The sequence below is a fragment of the Petaurus breviceps genome, unplaced genomic scaffold, assembly GCF_028583685.1.
Source record: "Petaurus breviceps papuanus isolate PSGF00001 unplaced genomic scaffold, PetGlider_PUasm1.0 76, whole genome shotgun sequence".
Taxonomy (NCBI): domain Eukaryota; kingdom Metazoa; phylum Chordata; class Mammalia; order Diprotodontia; family Petauridae; genus Petaurus; species Petaurus breviceps.
In genome coordinates this window covers 57,194,793-57,200,668 of record NW_027186473.1, presented here as the reverse complement: position 1 = coordinate 57,200,668, position 5,876 = coordinate 57,194,793, and the positions used below count along the sequence as shown (strand labels likewise).

Sequence of the window (5,876 nt, the reverse complement as noted above, 5' to 3'; positions counted from 1 at the left end):
TATGTGGGTGTTAAGTGTCTGAGGCCAGAACTGAACTCTGGTCCTCCTGACTTTGGGGCTGGTGCTTTACTCACTGTGCCACCTAGCCTCCCCCCTTTGCGGGGTTTTATCCCACTCAATTGGCAACGAAATCAAGAAAAAGTCTGCCTGTACCCCTGCATTAAGAATGTAATTTTTCTTTGGGGCTTTGCCTCCATTTTTATCTCTGGAAGAACCAGGAGCAGTTTGGAGAAATGGGATGCTTGGCTAGATGAGAAATATGGGACTACTTTTTTTTTTTAAAGATCAAGCTCAAGCAGAATTGCTGGTCAAGGCAAGGGAACCTTCCATGAGTTCTGGAGATTACAGTGGTCAAATGGAAAAGAGCTGGGTTTGGAGTCATAGGCTCTGAATTCAAGTTTCATTTCTGCTACTTATTTATTACCTGTGTGGCCTTCAGTAGCTCACTTAATGAAAGTGAAACTGAGATTCAGTTTCCTCTCCTGCAGGATGCAGGGGTTGGACTAGAAGACCTTTGAGACCCCTTTCCCCAGGAGATCCACAAAACTGCGAAATGGTAGAGTTTCATGATACTATTAGACTAGCTTTGCATTCTGTCCTAAAAACTCAACCTTCTAAATGAATGTAGCTTCCAAGAGCTGCTGGTATAGTCCGGTGTCTGCTTTATAGTCTATCCTATGTTCTGAGTCCAAATGGAGGGGATACAAGGAATGAAAAGAAATGAAATCCCCAATGTAAACTAATTCTGATCAGACATATTGTAGTACTGAACTTCAGTCTTGGGAGAATGTTTGTAAATAATGAAATGTCCACTGTTGAGTCCTCTACAGAATTCTTTTTTCAGGGAGGCTGAACTCAAATCTTGTGGGGACTGTTTGATTTGGCAGAGCTGACACACACCTGACTTCCTTTCCCATCCACCTGCCTCCATCCCATTGCCCTTCTCCTGTTGGTCTGCACTAGACAAGGTGAAAAGCTCAAAGATAAGGCCAAGAAGAAATAATGCTTTGGCTCTGTCTGGGAGAAGGTGATGTCCAGGCTCAATGAGGTGATCTTACTGGCCACCTCCAATCTATGCTGGCTGCTCTCAGTTCATCATCCTTACCCCCTGGGCTCTGAGAGGAGAGTTTTCAACATATCTTGGTGAAAGATAAGGCCTCTATATTGTTTCCTGGCTGCCTGTGATACCTTCATCCAGCCCACATTTTCCATCATCTCTTTACCTTCATATTTTCTTCCCCTATTATATAAATTCTTTGAAGAGAGAGATTCAATTTTGCTTGCATTTGTATTTTTAAAACTTAGCACACAGTGCCTGACATATAGTGAGTGCTTAAAATGGGTTCTCTTTCTCTTGGCCTTTTGTCTATGGTCCTGTCTTTCTCATCTGTTATACCATGTCAAGAGCTCAGTTTTTCATGGAAAAAATAAACCTCCTTAAATAACCCTCTTTGAGCACTTCCTGTATGATCTAACAAATATTTATTAAGATTCCATGAGCTACTGGGCACTATGTTAAGCATGCATGCATATGTGTGTATGTGTGCATATACATATACTATATACGTGTCTGTATACACATATGTATATATGTATACACACATATATACATTTCACATTGTCGGTGTGTGTGTGTATATACATAGGCTCTCCTCTTATGAAGCTTAAATTCTCTTTCTGTGCAATATGTAAGCAGATAAAATGTATGTGATAACCAAGGAAGGTGACAGAGAGTGAGAGTATCACTAGCTAAGGAATCAGGAAAGGCTTATAATAGAGCCTGGGAGCTGAGTCTTGAGGGAAGCTAACATCATTAAGAGGCAGGGTTGAGAAGAGAAGATATTCTGGAAGATAGCCTGTAAAAAAGCACAAGGTAAATAATTAGAATATTGTACACAGAAACAACAAATAATCCAATTTGATTGGAACAGTGAAGGGGTCCCTCAAGGAGCTTACATTCTGCTACAGCAGATGTGACCATAGGAAGAGCTTTGAATTCCAATCTGAGAAGCATGTGCTTTATCCTAGAAGTGAAAGAGAGCTATGAAATCTCTTGAGAAAGAAGGTGACATTGTTAAATTTGTACTTTAAGAAGATTCTCTTGGAAGCTGGGTAAAAGATGGGTTGGGGAAGGCAAAAACCAGAAGCATGGGGAAAATTGGAAAAGGATTCCTTCTGAGTGCATGTTCTTGAAGTCCTTTCACAGGGCACTAAAAACTCCAGGAAGGGGTGGCTAGCTGGTAGAGTGAATAGAGCACTGGCCCTGGAGTCAGGAGCACCTGAGTTCAAATCCAGCCTCAGACACTTGACACACTAGCTGTGTGACTTTGGGCAAGTCACTTAACTCCAATTGCCCTCCAAAAAGCAATAAATAAATAAATAAAACTCCAGGAAATAATAATGACTCAAGTGGCCTTCAGTGTTCAGGAAAGTCAACTTTTTGGAACTCCTGCTACTGCTCTTAGTAAGAGTCCTGAAGCCTGGACATTCTTGAGAGTGGGGACTTTACACTTTGGCTACAAGTCTCTTAAGAGATTGCATCAGAAGTATTTTAAGAAGAGTTTAAACCAAATGCTTCCCCAAATGGAAGAGCAAGGCATCACTCTGGTAAAAGTCTCATACTTGAGCACTAGTTTCCAGCTCAAAAAGAAAGGATAGATTCAAGTGTCTTCCCCACCTGCAGGCATTCTCTCTTTTCACACTCTTCCTGAAGCACTTCAGCTAGATCTCCAGTTTGCCCCCAACACTCATTATCTTGTATTATATTTATATTTAAATGCCACATCTGCTGGAGCCAAATGTAAGTTTCTTGAGGGCAAGAATATGTAATTTCAATCTGTGTCTCCTAGCCTCTAGTTCCTATTGTTCATAATAGATGAATACTAGAATTACAGAATTCTATTACAGAAAGCTAGATATAGGTAGAGAGATATAAGCATAGAACTGGAAGGATGATAAAAGGCCAATTTTATCGATAATTTTACTAATAATAATTACTACAAATAATTTCCTAATTTTGCAGATGGACAAGCCAAGACCTAGGAAAGTCAAGTGATTTGCCCAAGTAGTAAGTAATAAATAGTGACAGAGGTAAAATATAAACCCAGGTCTTTTTACTGTAGATACAATGATCTTCTTTGGATCTGCACCCCCAGTTCCTAGGACACAGCAGGGCCTTAATAAATGCTGATTTATTGGTTGATTAGATTAGAAGCTGGTTTATGGTAAAGGTACTTCTGCTGTTGAGCATGTAGCCAGAGGTAGAATGGAGAAGTTTTGAAAGCTATGGGTAAGTTCATTTACCTTGATAGTTTACTTTTCAGGGATGTACACATTGATAATGAGGTTGACACACTTATTGACAGAGCTAGCTCAGTGTTTGGAAGACTCCAACGGAAAGTATGGGAGAGAAAAAGGTATTAGACTGACTACCAGACTGAAGGTCTACAGAGCCATGGTGCTGACTTCATTGTTGTATGCTTGGGAAACCTAGACAGTCTACCAGTGCCATGCCAGGAAACTGAATCACTTCCATTTGAATTGTCTTCAGAAGACTGTGAAGATCACCAGGCAGGATAAGGCACCAAACACTGAGGTCCTTTCTTGAACTAAACTAAGCAAGCATGCAAATGCTTCTTCAGAAAGCACAATTCCGGGGGGCAGAGTCAAGTTGGTGGAGTAGAAACAGGACTTCCATGCAGCTCCGGCTTCCACCTCCTCCAATTCATGTAAAAATGACTCCAGCTTTTCCTTCTCTCTCTTTCTGTCAGTGCTTCCAGTGGAAGGGCTGCTGTCTCTTCGCCGGCACCATACCCACCCTCAGACCCCTCGTGAAGCCTAAAATCATCAAGAAGAGGACCAAGAAGTTCATCCGGCACCAGTCCAACAGATATGTCAAGATCAAGAGAAACTAGTGTAAACCAAGAGGCACTGACAACAGGGTGCGAAGGCGATTCAAGGGCCAGATCTTGATGCCCAATATTGGTTATGGAAGCAATAAGAAGACAAAACATATTCTGCCAAGTGGATTCAGGAAGTTTTTGGTGCACAATGTCAAAGAGCTAGAAGTGCTTCTGATGTGCAACAAATCTTATTGTGCTGAGATTGCTCACAACATTTCCTCTTAAGAATCGGAAAGTTATTGTTGAAAGAGCAGCTCATCTGGCCATCAGGATCACCAATCCAAATGCTAGACTGAGGAGTGAAGAAAATGAGTAAAAAGCTTTGCACATTTTTATTTGTGTTAAATAAACCCATAAACTACAAAAAAAAAAAATTACTCCAGACAAACTTTGGAGTTACAGAACCCAAAAAATGATACAGAGAAGCTAACCTCCCACTGAGAACAGCCCATCAGGCCAGCAGGAAGTGGCTAGCACAGAGCTCTGGGAGCCCAGCCCAGCCTTGCTTGAGCCCATGGTTTTAGTCTCAGGGCAGCCACAGCCAGCTGCTGGCTGGAGGGGCTTCAGATCACCAGCAGCTGTGGCAGTTTCCAGAATTATCAACCCATAGATGTTAAGGACAAAGTGAGAGGTCAGTGCAGCGTGGACTTTGAAACCTGGGAATTAGGGAATGTGGCCCGGCCTTTGCCTCCAGGGCAAGAAGCAGCTGAGGCTCTGTGGCCGTGCAGCCACCTGCCAAATGGCTGCTTCAGAGCTCCTGGTCTGCAAATTGTAGGGGGACCAAGCAACCAGTCTGAGGGGTAATTGTTCTCACTTTTACCTGCTTGGATCTGGATTGCTGTCTAGGGTAGAGGTCCTGGGGTGCATGAACAGTTTTCCAGAGCATGTGGAAGCTTCAGAGAGAGAACCCAAATAATAGCTGAAGCAGTTGAGAAAACCCCAGCATTTGGGATAAGTTCCCATTTCTGGTAGCAGAGTCCTACTGTGGCAAAAAGCCCAAAAGTCAAATAATTGAGTGGCAACATGAGCAAGCAAAGGAAGTAAAGCAAACAGAGCAATCCAACTTTACACTCCTATTTTGGAGACAAAAAGGATCAAAGCATGGAACAGGAGGAAGACAGCAAAGTCAGAACTCCTGCACCAAAAGCTTCCAAGAAAAATATGAATTGGTTACAGGCCATAGAGGAGCTTAAGAAGGATTTTGAAAACCAAATAACAGAAGTGGAGGAAAAATTGGGAAGACAAAATTATGAAATGAGAGTCAACAACCTGACTGAAGAAAATAATACCTTAAAAAATAGACTAACTCAGATGGCAAAAGAGGCTCAAAAAGTCAATGAGGAGAAGAATGCCTTAAAAAGCTGAATTTTCCAGATAGAAAAAAGAATCTCAAAAGCTTACTGAAGGGGTGGCTAGGTGGCACAGTGAATAGAACACTGGCCCTGGAGTCAGGAGGACCTGAATTCAAATCTGGCCTCAGACACTTAACACACACACACACATACACACACACAAACTAGCTGTGTGACCTTGGGAGAGTCACTTAATCCCAATTGCCCTGCCCTCCCCCTCCAAAAAAAGCAAAAAAAAAAAAGCTCACTGAAGAGAATCATTCCTTCAGGAATTAGATTGGAGCAAATGGAAGCTAGCGACTTTCTGAGAAATCAAGATACTATTAAACAGATCCAAACAAATGAAAAAATAGAAGGAAATGTGAAATATCTCATTGGAAGAACCAGTGACCTGGAAAATAGATCCAAGAAAGATAATTTAAAAATTATTGAAAGCCATGATAAAAAAAAAAGGAACTAGAAATCATCCTTCAAGAAATTCTCAGGGAAAATTTCCTTGATGTTATAGAACCAGAGGGCAAAATAGAGGTTAAAAGAATCCACCGATCACCTCCTGAAAAAGATCCCAAAAAGAAAACTCCTTGGAATATTATTGCCAGGTTCCAGAGTTCCCAGATCAAGG

General features: G+C 41.6%; 1 pseudogene; it reads left to right on the top strand.

The window, feature by feature from the left end:
* Positions 1–3,699: 3,699 nt before the first annotated feature.
* LOC138174838 (large ribosomal subunit protein eL32 pseudogene) lies at positions 3,700–4,276 on the top strand (annotated as a pseudogene).
* Positions 4,277–5,876: the final 1,600 nt, after the last annotated feature.